Source organism: Panthera uncia, chromosome F2 (assembly GCF_023721935.1).
Source record: "Panthera uncia isolate 11264 chromosome F2, Puncia_PCG_1.0, whole genome shotgun sequence".
Classification (NCBI taxonomy): Eukaryota; Metazoa; Chordata; class Mammalia; order Carnivora; family Felidae; genus Panthera; species Panthera uncia.
In genome coordinates, this window is record NC_064812.1 from 42844203 (window position 1) to 42861490 (window position 17288).

General features: G+C 39.9%; 1 long non-coding RNA gene across 1 annotated transcript in view; it reads left to right on the plus strand.

Annotated features, from left to right (window-relative positions):
- The window catches only part of LOC125924551 (uncharacterized), a 93664-nt gene extending 90583 nt beyond the window's left edge, over positions 1–3081 (plus strand). Inside the window, exon 4 of the long non-coding RNA XR_007458464.1 lies at positions 2875–3081. This is a non-coding gene — a long non-coding RNA (uncharacterized LOC125924551). The remainder of the gene's footprint in view (positions 1–2874) is intronic.
- Positions 3082–17288: the final 14207 nt, after the last annotated feature.

Consider the following 17288-nt stretch of genomic DNA (forward strand, 5'->3'; position numbering starts at 1 on the left):
CCAGGTGCCCCTCCCTGAACATGTTTTATCAGAGCGCATACAACACTTTTTGGTTTATATACCTCATCACCTCTCCTCAAGCCTAGGCTTCCTGAAAGCAGAGGCTCTATGTTATATGATGTTTTGCCCATGGTGCTGAGTCCCGGGTACCTGCTGTCAGCACGAAAATTGTCACCATCACACAGTAAGTGGCAAAGCTGAGTTAAACTCTGTAATTCACTAATTCATTAGATCAAAACGTTTGAATATTCATTACGTGCTAGGAAAATGCTGACTTGGATCCACAGAGATGATCATGACAGACATTGTGCCCTCATGGCACTTAGAATTTAGGGACATTCTTAATTTCTTTATCTCAGTCAAGTTCAGTATACACTAAGGAGAAGCCTGAAAACCTTGAAAAGGTATCAGTGACAACACCATGTGAATTCAGACCTCTTTCCAGGCACCGAAGGACGCTGTGGGCAAGGGATTTTCTGATTTCACAGCTCCATTCGCCTCTTTCAAGCAACACTATTGCCTCACCTCTCAACCTCAGATTGTGTGTCTGCCCTGATATGCCCCGGCCAAAAGCATGACCCTGGGCACATGGCTTCTCTGCATTCAGGGCAAGGCTCATTGTCAGGATAGCAGGTTTCGCTGGGCTGGAATCATGGTTCTAGAATTAGAGCGAGCTCTTCAGAGAACGGAGTGGGCCCAGATTGTGTTGGCCAACATGCTCGGAGGTGCATTGGCGAAAGAGAAAGCAACTGTCAGCGCTCAGAAGGAATATGAGACAAAATAACATGGTGCATGTTGGACAATTCAATAAATAAACAGAAGTATTTAAACAGCATCCCTCAGGCAGTTCATTTGGTGAAAGAAAATGAGCCTCAAGTCTCAGGAGAACTGAAACAGCAATTATCAGCATTGCTTCATTGATTCTTCCCCCTCTCTACTTCTCTTTCCCTTCTCTCCTTCCACTCAGCATTTGAAGATCTTACCTGTGTCTTCGTTGTCCCACAGCAAGAAAAACTGCTAAGTTTGACAAACTCTTTGGTCTAACAGAGTCAGACCAGCATGGCCTGTCCGGTCTCCTTCACCCGGCCCCAAAGGGATGCTAGGCCCAGAGCAATGACTCCTTCTCAGTCCCTTCAGGAAGCAATTCATTCCACGAGCGTCTTAAGGGATAATCTTTACATGCCTTTCTGTGTGCCCTTCATCACAATTCTATTGTCAGCCATGTGAGTTCAGCTGTTAACTGCTCACTTAAAAAAAAATGATCTCTCCCCACCCTCATTTTCCCCAGTAACAGCCTGACAAACAGATAGCACCTGCCATTGCTCACAGAGGAAAATACAAGAAAATGGAAAACTAAAGGCGCGAAGCATGAGAATCCCACTAATGCTCGATGACTGATCTTGTTAGCACGCATAGTGCGTCCTCAGATTTTTCCAGAACCTTAGATCTCTCTACTGAACAACCACAAACACACACAAAAGCACTTTGGAGCAGGCTGCATAGCACACCCCTCCCACCCTCTGCCTGGAGCTTGATTGTCAGTCTCATACACAAACCCAGACAATGCTCTCAATAGGCATCTTTTGGGGAGACAATTGCGGAAAGCATGATAACGGGATTTGTCACCCTGATGTGGCTGCTGTTTCAGCAAGCATTTCAATAATGAAAGAAAGTTTTACTAATTGTAAATGTGAATGAATTTCAGCTGTCTCTTAAAAAAATTCTTTTGGAAGAAAGCCAATTAAGATCATCTGTCTAATGCATCTATTCACCCCCACTGCAACAATATGTCAGTTATAATAGATGTCTAATAAACTCAGACTTCTCAGGACAGGGTGCTGAGCGTGCTGAAACAAGGGAGGGTTGAGAGGTTCTACCTGAAAAATGTTTGGAGGTGACTGATGAAATTTTCCTCTGTGAAATTTTAGTCCATAGGGGGGTAGAACTAGGGGGCATTTACAACACACCAAGATGGAGTAGGTTTCAAAACAATGATGTGTAGTATCCAGAGCCGGTCTCTTTCCTACTGGCAGCCTGGTGCCCTGTCATCTTTCCAGGGAACTGTGAGAGCCAGTTGTCAAATCTGGCTGCTGGATGCCTACTGTCTTCCAGGCAGAGGGGAAGCATTTACGTTAAGCAGAATGCCCAAGTGCCGCGGAAACTGAAGCATAGGCAATTGTGCTGACAAATTCTCTTCCGTGAAACATCTTCACCTACGTGGATGGGACTTTCTCTGTCGCTGTCTCAGCCGTTTCTCAGAATTGCTCAACTAGCTGACATTACTTGTTGAAGGCCCCACTGTAGTTAGTCCAGTTAGGGTACTCTGGTCTGCTCTTTGGGGTCATAGGGTGCTTTCTGCATTGTGATGTGCGTGTGAGTGGTGACCCACACCTACTTCACTAACATCCAGAGTCCTGTCACTCCACTTACGAAACATTACTAGTGCCTTTGCCAATATCAACATCACCTCCACCATCACAATTAGTACTAATGCCATGAAGCTGGCCAACACTCTTGCTACCCCCTACGACAACATTGCCATGTTCATCACCCGTACCACCAGAACCTTTAACATTAGTGTGGTAAACTGCATAATGACTCCCAACAGTATCCAGGTTTTGATCCCCAGAAACTGTAAATGTCACTCTACATAGCCAAAGGCACTTTGAAGATGTGATTAACTGTCTTGAGATTTGTCGGGATATCTCAGATTATCTGGGGCTTCCAATCTAATCACAAGGGACACAGAGTTTCTAGTTCCCAAATGACACTTTGACATTGTTCTCTATCAGGGAAGGGGGAAGTTAAGATTAGCAGCCTAGATATTTGTGCAGAAGTCCTAGATAGTAAGGCCCCTTCTCTTTTCAATTCCAGATTGTTCTATGAGGACGGTACAGTATTGATTTCAAGTTTACGTAAGACACTTGCTTGGAAGCAAATTACAGGTAGGTACTGGCCTATACATTTTCTTACCTTAACAGTTCAAACCTCAAACAGGAAGTAAAGTATCCTCTTTTATCTACTTACCCTTGACCTATGGCCTTAGCCATGTGTGGCATATGCAGATGATTTTGAGAATATTCAGTTGTGGGTAGGCTACATGTATAAGAGTCTAGAGACACGGGAATGCTTTTTCTAAGTCTGTTTTTCCTGAAAAAAAAAATCCCATTGAAGAAATTATCTGATGCTTCATACTCCCACACATAAAAAGAAAGCAGCTAGAATAGGAAGAAAATCATCAATTTTGTTTATTACCATTGGCAGGATTTACTAACCATCTATTTGCACATGGCTGGGTCCTGGGCAGGGTGGCCCTGCTCTTTTACAGCTACAATGAGCCTGAATAATTTAGATTAGGTGACTACACTAATTGAATTTACCACGTAATTAGCTCATGGTTTTCACTTCACTTTGCCATGCAAATCCTTTCTAAAAAGTAAAACCCATTCTAATTTAACTGTTTTATAAATACTTCAGATCAAAGCTTGGCCAACCTACTTATATATTTGTATAAAGAATATACCTCTTTTGAGATATATTTTTGAAGATTAAATGTAGCATTGATATGATAATTTATTTTTTCTTTCATACAAGTAATATGACTGCATTATAAACAACTTGGAGAATTGACAAATACATAATCTTATCTCTTGGACATAATCACTTGTAGCAATTTGACATTTTTCCATTCACTTTTTCCTATACTGATAGTTGTCATATAATTAAAATTAGAGTATATTACAGATAGAATTTAAAATACTTTAAGTAAAATATTTTTAAATGTTCACATTAATTTTCATTGAAAATTATGGGTAACCGTCATAGTGTATACACATATTTACCTAATATGTAACAAATATAAAAAAATTAAAAATGTAACAAAATGTTTTTGATGATAATATTCTGAAAAGCAATTTTAGAAAATTGAAGTTATGCCAAATATGACTTCATTTATTTCTATTTGGCATACTAAATTAATTTATTACCTGTGAGACATATATAACCATCATCATTGGTTAGATGCAATGGAGTCTTGTCTGGGTGTCAGTAAATCTGATAACCTGTCATTGGAAGTCATGTTTAGTGCACATCAATGCAATCTGAGAAACATAACTCTTACAGCTGAACCTATGAGCATTACCATTAGTTTGTACATGATATTTAAAGTACATACTACTAAACCATACTACAAGCTATACCTAGACCTCTGTAAAGTAGCTTTGATATTTTGTATGGGAATCAACAATGTTAAAAATTTAAAATACTATTTGTGTACATGTAAGTGAATACTTCCCTTTTTGCTTTAAAGATAACTGTTAATATAAACGCTAAAATTATTCCAACTTCTAGTCTTGCTTGTATAGCTTTAAAATGTGTTCAGTATAAAGCAGATACAGAATTCATGTTTCTTTTATGTTCCTTTATGTGTCATGCCTCCATCGATAAAATGGAAACATCTACTTAATATTTATGTAAAAAATACAGTTGAAAAGAATTATTTATAAAGCATTTGGAACGAGAATATTTCCTTAGGAAGCAAAACAAATGCAACAAAATTCAAATTTATACAAATAGAAATAGCAAGTGTATTATCAAAATAAAAAACACAGAAATTATCATCAAATACTCATCTCTGTAGCATCTTGGGAGCAGAGTGGAACACTAGAAAAGACATGGAATTTGGAACTAGCTGTTTGGGTTTATTTGGGTTTACACCCTGGCTCTGTTCTCACTTTATCTTATTTGGGACAAGTCTTAATGACCTTGAACCCGATCTTCTTCATCTGCTGAAAACAACATGATTGTTACACAGGGGTTTACCAAAATGTATGATCTTTGCCGTAGACATTTTTCTAGAGCTGTGCTGTTCAATGTGGCAGTCACCAGCCACATAGGACTATTTAAATTTAAATTTCAGAAAATTAAGTACAGTAAAAAATGGGTTTTCTCAGTTGCATTAGCCACATTCCAAGGGTTCACTACATGGTTAGTTGCTACTATATCGAACAGAAGAAATAGAGAAAGTATTTCCAGCATCATAAAAAGTTCTACTGGATAGGACTGGTACGAGCATAACTGTTACTTGGAAAAGGAAAGATGTGTGTTAAAAAATGTTGGAAGCAGTGAGTTAAACAAAGTGAAACATGTTACTGTACTGCAATACACATCTCGGAGCCTTGGCATAGACCTTCTTGTGCTCATGCCTCTACTCTCACCCCTCAGTGGGACTCCGGTCCTGGATTCTGGCTCTCCCTTTCTGCACCATGGTTCAGAAAGTGCCTCCACGCAGAGCAGGAGGGCAGGCGCTGCAGTCTCACCTCCTCTGTTCCCTATCTCTCAGAGACCTCCGAGATCTCCTGCACTGCCTGTTACCTGATGTCGAGAACTGTTGTTTAATGTATTTTATTCAGACTCCTTGTTTGTGGTGAGAAAACTGGTTCAATATTAGCTGGAAGCAGAATCACTGGTTGACTTTTAGGATGTACACCATGTCGATGGAAGGGATAAGTGCTGTGTGTTGATGCTTTTAAGAAGGGCTGTTACTTTTATAAAGGAATGTTCATTAGCGACCTTATTAACTACGTGGTGAAACATTGCTTTTAGTATTTTACATTCTAACATGATTGTTTTTATTTCTTTATAAGTGCTTTACTATTTTTAGTGAACACGGGGAACTGGTTTAGGGGCTGGGGTCAAAATGAAATGCATGACAATTTTTCTTACTTAAAATCATGGGAAATGGTCTCCTTAGCCAAATCATGCACAAGGTCTGAATTTCAGAAATGTCCAAATTACTAATGATAACTGAGAAATGTCTTGATGTGTAAAAGGCACTGACTGTTCACTCACACTCCTTATCTGTCATTTTCACAACTATATCCTAAGGACCTAAAATAATTCCTGGCACATAATGAGGTACCATGAAATATTTGTTGATTAAATGAATGATAGGTCTTCAAGATGGAATCTTCTGTGATGATGATGATGATGATGATGAGAATTATGATTATTGAATATTTGTTGCTATTTTAATTAGATAAATCACACTGAGCCACTCCATGTGCTAGCTGAATTAACTAAAATCCCATGATTTTTGTCCCTGTCCAACCCCTAATATTTGTGTAGCTGAGGGTAAGAGTACAAACGGAAGCCCACATATCACAGATCCAAATGAGAGTTTTAAGTCAGTTACTGAACATTTCAATAAAATATGTCCTATCCAGCTTCCTTGACAGATATATATTCATAATAACTAGAAAACCAGGTTTGAATTTAGAATTCTTTGACTCTCAGTGTTTATATTCCAAGGTAGGGGGCAATCTATTCCCATCCCACAGCCTGTCCTCCACACTTGGCTTTGTCCTGACCTATGAGGATTGTTGGATACACACTTTTAAACATCCCACCTACATGTCAAAGCTCTGGCCACAGTCTATGCAAGCACCTGTCCCTTGGTCACCCCTCCAGCATAGGGACATTTATACTAGTGATGAATTGAGACTTCAGAAGCACTGACCCAAGGACTCCGTAGACATTTGGGCAGATAATTCCTTGGCCTAAGCATCAGGGACTTGATCTGGCAATCGTGGAAATGGAGTGTACATGGCTTCATGTACACATCTCCCCTCAGTCCAATATAATCCTTTCCCTTAGAAAGAGGCATGGAACTGGAGAGCCAAAGCAGGCTCTCTAACATCCCAGGACCAGGGCCTTTCTTGGCTGGACCTAATACATTGGGATTATAAGTATATGGGAAAAATGCAAAAGTTGAGAAGCTATTCATGTAGTGTTTGTTTTTCTTTTTAAATATTGATTTGTTCTTGAGAGGGAGACAGCTCAAGCCGGGGAGGGGCAGAGAGAGGGGGAGAGAAGACCTGAAGCTGGTTCTGTGCTGACAGCAGACAGCCTGATGTGGGGCTGGAACTCACAAACTATGAGATCATGACCTGAGCCCAAGGTGGTCGCTCAACCAACAGAGCCACCCAAGCACCCTTCACAGAGCTGTTTTAATAATGGCAGGCATTTCTCTCCATCTGACCAATATCCACATACCCGTCTTTCCTATAAATAGAACTCTCATTTTGTTTGGGGAGCAACATTCCCAGCTGAGAAGCTATGTCTCCAAGATGCTGTTGCAATTAGGAATGATCATGCACTATGGTTCTGGCCAATGAAACATAAGGACATTTTTTTCTGGGGATTTCTGTGAGAGCTTTCTTCTCTTTGAGATTGTCTCTCCCCTTCCCTCCTTGGTGCTTTCTTTTTCTTGTCTGGAGCACATATATGAACTTGAAGGTAGAATGGCATCTTTATAATCATGAGATGAACTCAGAGATAAAAGTCACATGGTAAAGCTGACATAACAGAAACGTACAAGAAACCTGGTATGTTGAAGACATTAAAGAATTGCTTCACCAGCCTTATGTGAACATAAACCCTTATCTTCCTAAGCCATTACAAGCATGTCTAATAAATGAGTCCAAAAGCAACTATTAATAAGATGCAATCAATCGATTTTATATAATCCTTACTCTTCAACAAATGTGTGTGGTGTTTGTTAGCTTATACCAATAACAGGGGAAGATGATCAAATTTATGAATTAAATTTATGAATTATCTTTTTGTCCAGTAAATTTTAAGCTCCTTAAATAGAGGGGCTGAGCTTTATTTATTATTTTCCTCAGTGCTTTCCATATAATCTGAAATATAATCTCATCAATGACACAAAAATAGAGATGTGCTAAAAGTTAAATATCTTAACTATTCTCTTTTTGGTGCTAAAGAGGCACTCAATATTTAGAATTATAAGTCATCTGCATTTGCATAAGATGAGTATCCTTGATATGATTTTCTACAGAAAAAATACAGGGCTTTATTGAAAGAGCAGCATACACAATGGCAGAATCTGGAATCTGATAGAAGAGATTTGCCAAGAAATACAATTTTCTTCCACCTAATTCCTTGTATCTTTTGTCTTTTTTAGAAAGTCTCTAATCTTTGGTTTTGCATCTAAGTCTTTTTTTTTTTTTAACGTTTATTTATTTTTGAGACAGAGAAAGACAGAGCATGAACGGGGGAGGGTCAGAGAGAGAGAGGGAGACACAGAATCTGAAACAGGCTCCAGGCTCTGAGCTGTCAGCACAGAGCCCGACGTGGGGCTTGAACTCATGAACCGGGAGATCACGACCAGAGCCGAAGTCAGACGCTTAACCGACTGAGGCACCCAGGCGCCCCGCCTCTAAGTCTTATTATATGTACATATGCAGAAAATTAAGACTCTGTAAGACATATCCATATTTCCACTTGAAATTTCCTCTGTGTCTACTCTAGGATCCAAATCATTTTTTTAAAAACTAAACAAGATGATTTTCCCTAGTTTAGAAAGTCTTAGATATTAGCTTAGCGACGAAACCTGGTTAGAAGTTCATCAGACGTGACATTTAGATTTTCTTAGCAAAGGTAATTGATTATGGAATCATCAGTCCTTCGTAGGAAGAAAGGTTTTCTTTTTTCACCTTTCTTTTCTTTGAATGGAGCAGAGTTGGCCCATCAAATTCTAGGTCCTTTCTGAAAATGCACTTTGTGAACACCTGCTATAATACTCCAACATCTTCAGCATTAGTACACTCAAGACGATATCAACTTGTTAGGGCGTTCCGCTTCTATTGACATCCACAAGTTTCTTCTCCCTTTTTCCTCTTCCAAATTAAAGGTATAAGAAACGGTGTCACATATCATTTATTACTTACTTCCTCAGAGGATCTCAACAGAAACTATTACCTCCTTCAAATCTTTTGTGCTCTCTTTATTGAAAATTTTCAGGGAGAACTGAACCAGTGTACTTAACTGTTGACCTCAGAGCTATGGTAGCACAATTTTTGTGCCAGAAAAATACAGAAAATAAGAGAGCTAGAAAGATACACATTCAGGATTACAAAAAAGCCTGCACTACGTTCTGATTAACAAGAATTCAACATATCGCATCATCTGAGGCACAACTAGTTTAAAAAGAAACACTGAATAAACGATATAATTTCATATTTAAGTCACCATAGCCCATGGCATGACATAGGAATGTTTTCAAAGAAGAAGAATTAGAATAAAAATAAGCTATTTTCCGATTGGCTTAAACATATTCGTATTCATAGCAAATGAAGACGAAAGATGGGTTAAATCTTGTGGTAAACATTATCAGTCTTCATTTGTAAGCTTGTGTTAGTTAACTGAACATTAATTCTGCATCATCCTAAACTGGAAAAGGGAAAACTTAGTTCTGCTTTCTCCTCCTGCTAAGATTCGTTGTTCATTTGTTCACGTATTCATTACGTATTTTTTTTAGCATCTCTCTACGAAGAGGTTCTACAAATAAATACAAAACCCTGATCTGTGAAATGATATAGGTATGCGCAATGGGGTCTCTCTCTTCTCTGAAGAAGCAAGACGATAATTCTTGAATCGAGTCCCAGATCAGGATGCTTCAAAATTGAGCTGGAGAGGATGCCTGGTCACGGTGGAGGCAGGAGAGGCAAAAGGTGTGAAGATGATAGAAGAAATAAGGAATCGATCGTTGGTTTGCTGTGAGAAGCGAGGAAAAGGGAGACTTTTGGTACCAGCCGCTTGGTGAGTGGTGTTGCTATTTGTTGAGAGGCAACAGTCTGAGATAGTAGATGATGAGGTAACTCTGAACTTTGTTGGGTTCTAATTGCCTGGGACACATCCGAGAGGAGATTCCAACCGGCAGTTGGATCCAAGGGTCTGGAGCTCATGAGAGATGGCGCTGGAGCTCAAAGCCGTGAGCAAGTAGGCCTTTGAGTGATGGGCTGCCTTCAAGAGAGTTTGGAAAGAGATGAGACAGGGGATGGCCCGGATGGCTGTTAGACTGGAGCCTAGTATGGGCGAGGAGAGCAGAATGAGGGGCTGGAGTCAGGATGCCTTTGAATATGAGACTGAAGGAACTGGGTTTTGTTTTCTACGTTCTGTGGAACAATTGGAAGTTTTCATATAGTTCAGTACCTCGGTCAAAGCTTGGTTTCAGAGGCTTAATCTGGAGTGAAAATAGGCTGACGCCAGACGACCCAATTTGGAAGCACCCGGTGAGGAAAGGTAATGAAGATGTGAGTGTAGATCCGGAGGAGGTGTGGGGTCGGACACATTCCAGTGGTAGATGCTGCACACTAGGCAACTGATAGGATGTGCGGGAAGAACAGGTGACTGGGAAGCACCACTGAAAGGAGAGAATGCTGAGGTTGAAACGAAGACTGTAGGATGGACATTGCTTAAAGTTTCACATTTAAACAGGCTGTGTCGGAGGTGGGAGGAGACTTCGCCCAGGCTTGGACACCTGACCACAGTTCTTCCGGGGAAGGCTGTCAAGGACGCACTGGCAGAATCAGGAGTCATCTGAAGAGAGGCGATAGCTGACTCCGTGAGGGTGTTTTCTGCCAGAGAAACACTGCCCAATTGAGGCGTAAGGAATAAAAGAAGATAAATGTGAAAGAGACTCTTAGGAGACAGGAAGTGGTTTTGTGCTTCCATTGTCATCAGATACCCCTGGTCTATTTAAGATGAACCGCGAGGACAAGTGACTTCTTTGGATTTATTGGTGACAACGCTGAACTGAATACCAGTCTTGAACTTTGTATTGTTTCCTCTGCCCGTGCTTTTAAAATAATCATTAAAAAAAAATAATTTTCTTGAGTTTTTAGAAAATGAAAATGTTTAACTCAGCATTGGCATTCAAACATACTTCCTGAGAACACTGTGGCTGAGGACAGACTCAGCCAAAGAGCTGGACCAGTCTCCCAACCAAGCCAGTTAAAGGCTACCAATTTCCCACTATCACTTGGGTAATGCAGGAGCAATGCCTAAGGTATTATTAACTATTCAGAGTGTTCCCTGGTTCCTGCCGGTTCCACAGAACAGTATGGCAGCCTGCGTTGTTTTGCAAAACACCTTTCAAAACTGGATCCCAGTTTTTGCCTTACCTGCTGACATTTAAAAATAACTGAGTTGTTTACTCTGTTTTCATTTCTCGGAGCAAATAAAAGTAAAAAAAAAAAAAAAAAAGATACTGTTAGCATTTGGGTCTTGGAGCCACAGTTGGAGATACATTTTTTTATTCTCTTTCCTTCTTGAATGTATTTTTTATTTAATGAAAGGTTGTTATTTTTGTTGATTGGCCAATTAGAGGAGCCGGTGGCTGCTACCTACTTCTAAGACTCGATTCTATTATAAAACCTCAGAGGCTAACGCTGCTTCAGTCTTGCCCTAAAGGGACATAAAAGGATACACTTGCAGTTAAGTCTCCCGGCAGACGAAGGAGCATAAACCATTGATCACAATGCGAAATGCTGAAAACTGAAAAGGAATCCAATTTATTTTAAATAAAACTACTCTGTTCTCCAGTGACAGATTCCAGAATCAGACAACAGAAAGGAACTGACAGCAGATGTTTTAGAGTCAAGACACAGAGAGACTGAGTAATAGTATAGAAAAGAAATTGCTTTGAACTTCACCCCTGCTTTAAATACTTCAAATCAATAGGGTCACAGAGCTCTTTAATAGAGTGATGAGGTCTTGCCCTAGCAGATCTGCACAGTGACAAGTTGATGTGCGTCCTAGCAGCAGGGTCATAAAAATGGCAGGCTTCTCCCTGAAAGGGGGCTTTGTGTGAGCGGGGTCCCTTTGGAGTGACTCCCCTGTATGGCCATTCTCGAGAGCCAGGCCCTAATAGTCTCCATCTAAATGGGACTGACCTCATGAATTACCTCAGGAAACTTAATCTATAAACTGGCTTCTTCTTATGCAGACTGATGAATTCTTGTTTATTCCTAAATGGCTGTCACAAGACCTATTCATCAAACTCTTAAGGGGGGAAAGGAGGCTCACAGAAGCCAGCCTCAAGTGCGGCACCGTTAAATAATCATTAGGCTTCACGGCTGGTCTTGAGACCCACTCCAAATCCACAAAGCGGGCTTCTTTTTTATTTTTTAAACTATTCATCAGAACTGCATTTAGATGAGATTCTGACCTGATAAAGAGAAAAAAAAAAAAAATAGAAGTGCTTTTTGTCACTATCAGTTTCATGGCTGTGTGCTTTTTCTTTTGAGAGTTTTTTTTTAAACAAAAGTAAAAGAAAATAAAGGCAGATGGCCAACTCTTTTCAATATCCGTTTGCTTTATTTGAGCAGTTTAATGTAGTGAAACAGAGTGAAATGTTGCTACTTGCTAAGTGGTAAACAACACCATTACCCAGAATTCTGCTGTAGATTGGTACAAAACAGGGTGCTGGTGATTAATTAAACTGTTGTTGTAATTGTAATGCATGATACATAATAGATAGTGTGCCGTGTATTTTAAAAGCAGCAAATTAGCAAATAATAACTTTCCTACATAGCACATCTCCATTGCTTGCCGCTAATGCATAAATAATCAAAAATAAAAGGCTATTATGTAACTACCTAATAAAACGAATGTTTCGGATGTTCACCAATCTGTAAACATGTGCTAGTCAAGCTACACACCACGGCTGCTGTGGGTCAGATGCCCCTGGAGGCAAGAGGAAGAATTTTCTCCCCAGTGGACTTTCCCGTACCTACTGAATATATTGTTCCCCATCCTAATGGTAGACAGACATGTGGTGGTCTCCTAGCCATATATTATGCTTTTGTGGGGTACCAGCCTGGGTTATAGAAACGGCTGCACAAATACCTTTCATACAGAAAATATAAAATGCTAAAAAGAGCAATTTTATTCTACCATCTTCATATTTTGTCTAATATGTCACTGTCATAATTTTTTTTTAATAAGAGGATCAAGCTGATCATTCCTCCTTCCTGATTCTATCTGAAGTTCTCTAACATATGTAAGCAAAGAAAGAGATCCGAGAGAAGGTAATTTAGGCAAACAAGTGTAAGCTGGCCACTCATTTGGGAAGACTGATAAAAATGCATGATGGAAAGAAGGGGCTCATGTGAGTTCTATGAACATAAGAAATTTTCAGCACACAGTCTTTCTCCCTTCCTATGTCTTACTTAAGCTGAATGATGAAACTTGGATTTTTTGGTCTTTAACAGCTTAATTGAGATATAATTTACATGCCGTAAATTTCACCCATTTTAACTGTACAGCTATTCAAAGATCCTTAGTAAATTTACAGAGTTGTGCAACAATTGCCATGATTTCGATTTTAGAGCATTTCTATCAACTTCAAAAGATTCCACCTACCCATTTGTGGTCAATCCCTGTTCCCACCCCCAGTTTTTGGTAATCACTAATCTGGACTCCGTCTCTCTCTATAGATTTGCTTTCTCTGGACCTTTCATATAAATGGAATCACATAATGCACAGTCTTTATTGTCTGACTTCTTTTACTTAGCACAGTATTTCCAATGTTTACCTATATTGTAACATCTATCAGTGTTCCATACATACTCATGGCTGAATAGTATTCTGTCACATAGATATCCCATCATGTTTATCTGGTCACCAACCGGTGAACATTTGAACATACTTTTTCATTTCTTTTGGGTAGGTTCCTAGCAGTGGAATTGTTGGCTCATGTGGTAAATTTATTCAACCTGGGATTTTAGAATTATCTCTATTTGGAAAATGATATTGAATTCCAAGACTGAAAAGCTCTTGGTCATTTGTACCCTGGCGGGACTGGGAGATTCTGGGTCTGTTTGCCTGACCACCTTTTCCACGTGTAGAAACACAGCCACAGTCCTATTACTCACCCTGCTATTCCCTGAAGGGTAGCTTCTCTTGAATTCCTGAAGCCAAGAGAGAACTGGAAACAAGCAGCTCAGACTTGGTTAGCATTGTTGTTTGGGTGATGTAGATGAGCAGATTTGCAAAGGCAGTATTTTGGCACACAGTTGTAAGCATGCAGACCAGAGGCAGTCCCCTCCTGACTGGAAACGAGGAGAGATTGGAGCTGGTGAGTCTCATCCTTTGGCCTCCGGCTGTTCCATGAGGACCCATGAAAGAACTATCACATATTCCCAGGAGGTCTGGGGCTCCATGTTTCCCATCTCACTCTACCCTTTCTTCCGATTAAGGAGGCCTCTGCCTGGTCCAGTGGCTGGGGATTATTTTAGGATACGTGGCCACCTCTGTGCTTTCTGCTACCAGCCTTTGGCTTACAATGCTGGTAAACCACACTCCATCCTACCTACACTCCCTGTAAGTAAACACAGATGATAATTTCCCTAAGTGTAGTCTAGTAAAACTCTGATCAATGCTATAAAGCAAAATGTAGTTGATTGCTGCCTGGCATATAAGTAATGCATTTCAACACTCACTGTCTTCCTTTAATAGTGTAGGTAACATTTAGTCGATAAGAACTTAGGGTGTGTGTGTGTGTGTGTGTGTGCGTGTGTGCGTGCGTGTGTGTGTGTGTGTGTGTGTGTTTATGCTTCCTTCCCCTGCCAGACACAGGGATTCTGCTCTCTGCCCCGCAGGGGGATTCAGTAGAGCTCAAAAAATTAGCCAAGTGAAACAAGGACATCCTGGGAGCTGAAAGCAGAGGAAATCCCGCAGAGTGAGCTTCCCAAACTTGTGCAGAATTCAGAAGTTTCATGGAGCATAGACACTTCCTGGTGGGAGATGAGAACATTATGTACACAAATAACTGTTTGCACAGGGTGTGTGCCATGCAGGTTCTGCCTGCTTGTATTTGTTTCTTCTCTGTTCCTTACAAGTGTCTTTCTACTGCAGCTTCGGCAATGTAACCAAGGACTAGGATGTATTTGGGGTGAAAATTGTACCAAAAAAACTAATTAGTTTGATTCCTTGGGTTAGCTGGATCTGAGACTCACATAAGCCACTTTCATGAAAAGGAGACTTATTTGAAGAATAAATGTGATGAGAATTGGAAGTGAAAGACAATCCAGAGCCCAGGAAGCTCTAAGGGGACAGGGCAGTTATCTCAGTCTTACAGAATGATGATCATCAGTCTTCCTGCAAGCCCCGCCCATTGTCCACCCATTGCTGATTGATCAGGCTGCGAGTCTTCTGCAGGACTGAGGAGGACGGGACTTACCTGACTGACCACATGACAACCTTCACCCCTACTGGGTTGAGTGCTTTGCTCCAGGCCATCTCATAGATTACTTGCCAAACTGTGGATGATTCTTGAGCTTCTTTTCCTCCCTGTACATTCATCGGACCTTTCTGCACAAGGGCCAGGCAAGCAGTACCTTTGAGAATTAGGGAATTCACAGTTGAATAAGGCAGGAGTGGATTAATCGGCTCAATGTAGAAGGCAGACAAAAGGGGATGGCTCTTGTTCTTGTGGCAAACAAATAAGCCACACAAAACAAAAACAAGAAAGGATTTTGATTTGGATCTGTGGCAACTGTTGAGGCATAAACTCAGTGAGTGTGAACTGAGTTCTTACTTGTATAAAACATTGTGTAGGTCCTGACTACAAAGAAAATAATAGGGAAGCACTAGTTGGGTCCCTAGTAGTGCTAGGAATTATTTGCTCATCTATAAATGAAAAGACTGAGGGTCAGAGAAATTGAGACTTCTCACAGCCAAACAGCTGAGACCAGTAGTGTCTGAACTTGAACCCATGTTTCTACATGCACTATAGAATGCAGAGATTATTTGTCTAGTGTTTACTATATGTCGTTCATGAGTTTGCTTTGTTGGTATAGCTGTGGTTGAGCTAGAGCCTCTGACAGATGTCACCAACTTTGAGATGGCTTCCATCTAATCTGCATGGATTCCATGACTCCACAAAGCTCTGAGAATTTACTGTTACATTTTTATTTGTTTAAGAGTCACTTCATTTAACAATGATCATTAATGGCTTTTACATTATCTGAATAAGACAAAATTCTAATGCTACTCCTTATTAACTGTGTTAATGAGACAATTTCTAAATGATAAAATAATTTAAAACCCACAAACTGAAATAGCTTTGTAGTTGCTTTTTCCTCTCAAAAACGAGAGCTGTTTTCTTTGGGTAGATACACAAAACTCAATTTTTCTGAGATAATTCAAAGAACTTGCGTTTAGATTTAAGGTAACTTGTAAAAAAAAAAACAAAAAACAAAAAACCTTAATATGAAAAAAGGTGGAAAAGGAAAAACTTGCAAACAATTGACATGAACTTTCAGCGGTGTGACCACCAAGTCCAGGTGCCCAGTTAATAAGCCTCCCGACATGAGTGCCAACAGCAGCTTCTGACTCCGTCTCTGGCCCCCTGGAAGTCCTGTTTCTTTTCTCATCATGGTGGCTGGGCTTATCTTGGTCCTGTTCTTTTTGAGAGGATTCTGCTTTCAGTGGATGTGATGAGCTGGGTCCCCTCTTAACCAATAACTCACTAGTGATTTAGAGCTATTCTTGCAGTGTCGTTGATCTATTCTGAGGCTATCCTCTCCCATGGGTGGAAGGTGTGATTCGCTTGTCTTTTTCTCCCTCCTGTGTTCTGTGAAGTGGCTCTGTCTAGAAGAACGTTGGAAAGAGTTGGGTACTTTCTTCACATGTTACAGAATCAGTGAACTAATAATGATCAATTTGCCCAAAAAGAGATAAAATATTTTTCTTATCTAGAAGAAGCTATGCTAAATGTGAGGAACGTATCGCACATAATTTTTCCGAAATTCTCCACCTATAGGAGTCAATCTTCTTTATCTTCTTTCCCAGTTATAATCAATCAGAATTGGTTCTACCAAAGTAATTTATGCCTAGAGAAAGAGTAGTATCCCTCTAGAAAAACTAATAACCCACAAGCTTTGTTTGTGAGTGTGTGTGTGTGTGTGTGTGTGTGTTTGGAATTGCTTGATCTCAAGTCGGGTTCTCTCTCTCCAAACTTTTTGCCTCAACACCGCTAACTTGTATTAACTTATTTAACAATATTTTATTTGGTTTATTAATGTCACTTTGATTTATTTTTTAAGAATTTGATAACACCATGGGGTATTACAAAACAGTGAAAATATTTTAATTGAATTATCTGTCCTTCTAAACTGTGAAAAGCAGAATGAAAGTCAAAATGAGCATGGAGTGGAAATAGATTGCTTTCTTTGGAAACCAGGTTTTCCTTGTAACTGTTTGCTGTGGATAATTTCCTGGATTCATAAACTTGTTCATGTAACATGTCTATCCCTTAACACTGAATTAATTAATAGAAACTCTAAGGTGTACTCCTTCCACTAGTGAAGAATTTTATAGGCATGGTTTCTATTTTACTGTTACTGATCATGATTACTAGATATCATCATTTTGGTTGCAGTGATTAGGCATTATGAGAAACTACCTCTTCCTGAAATCTC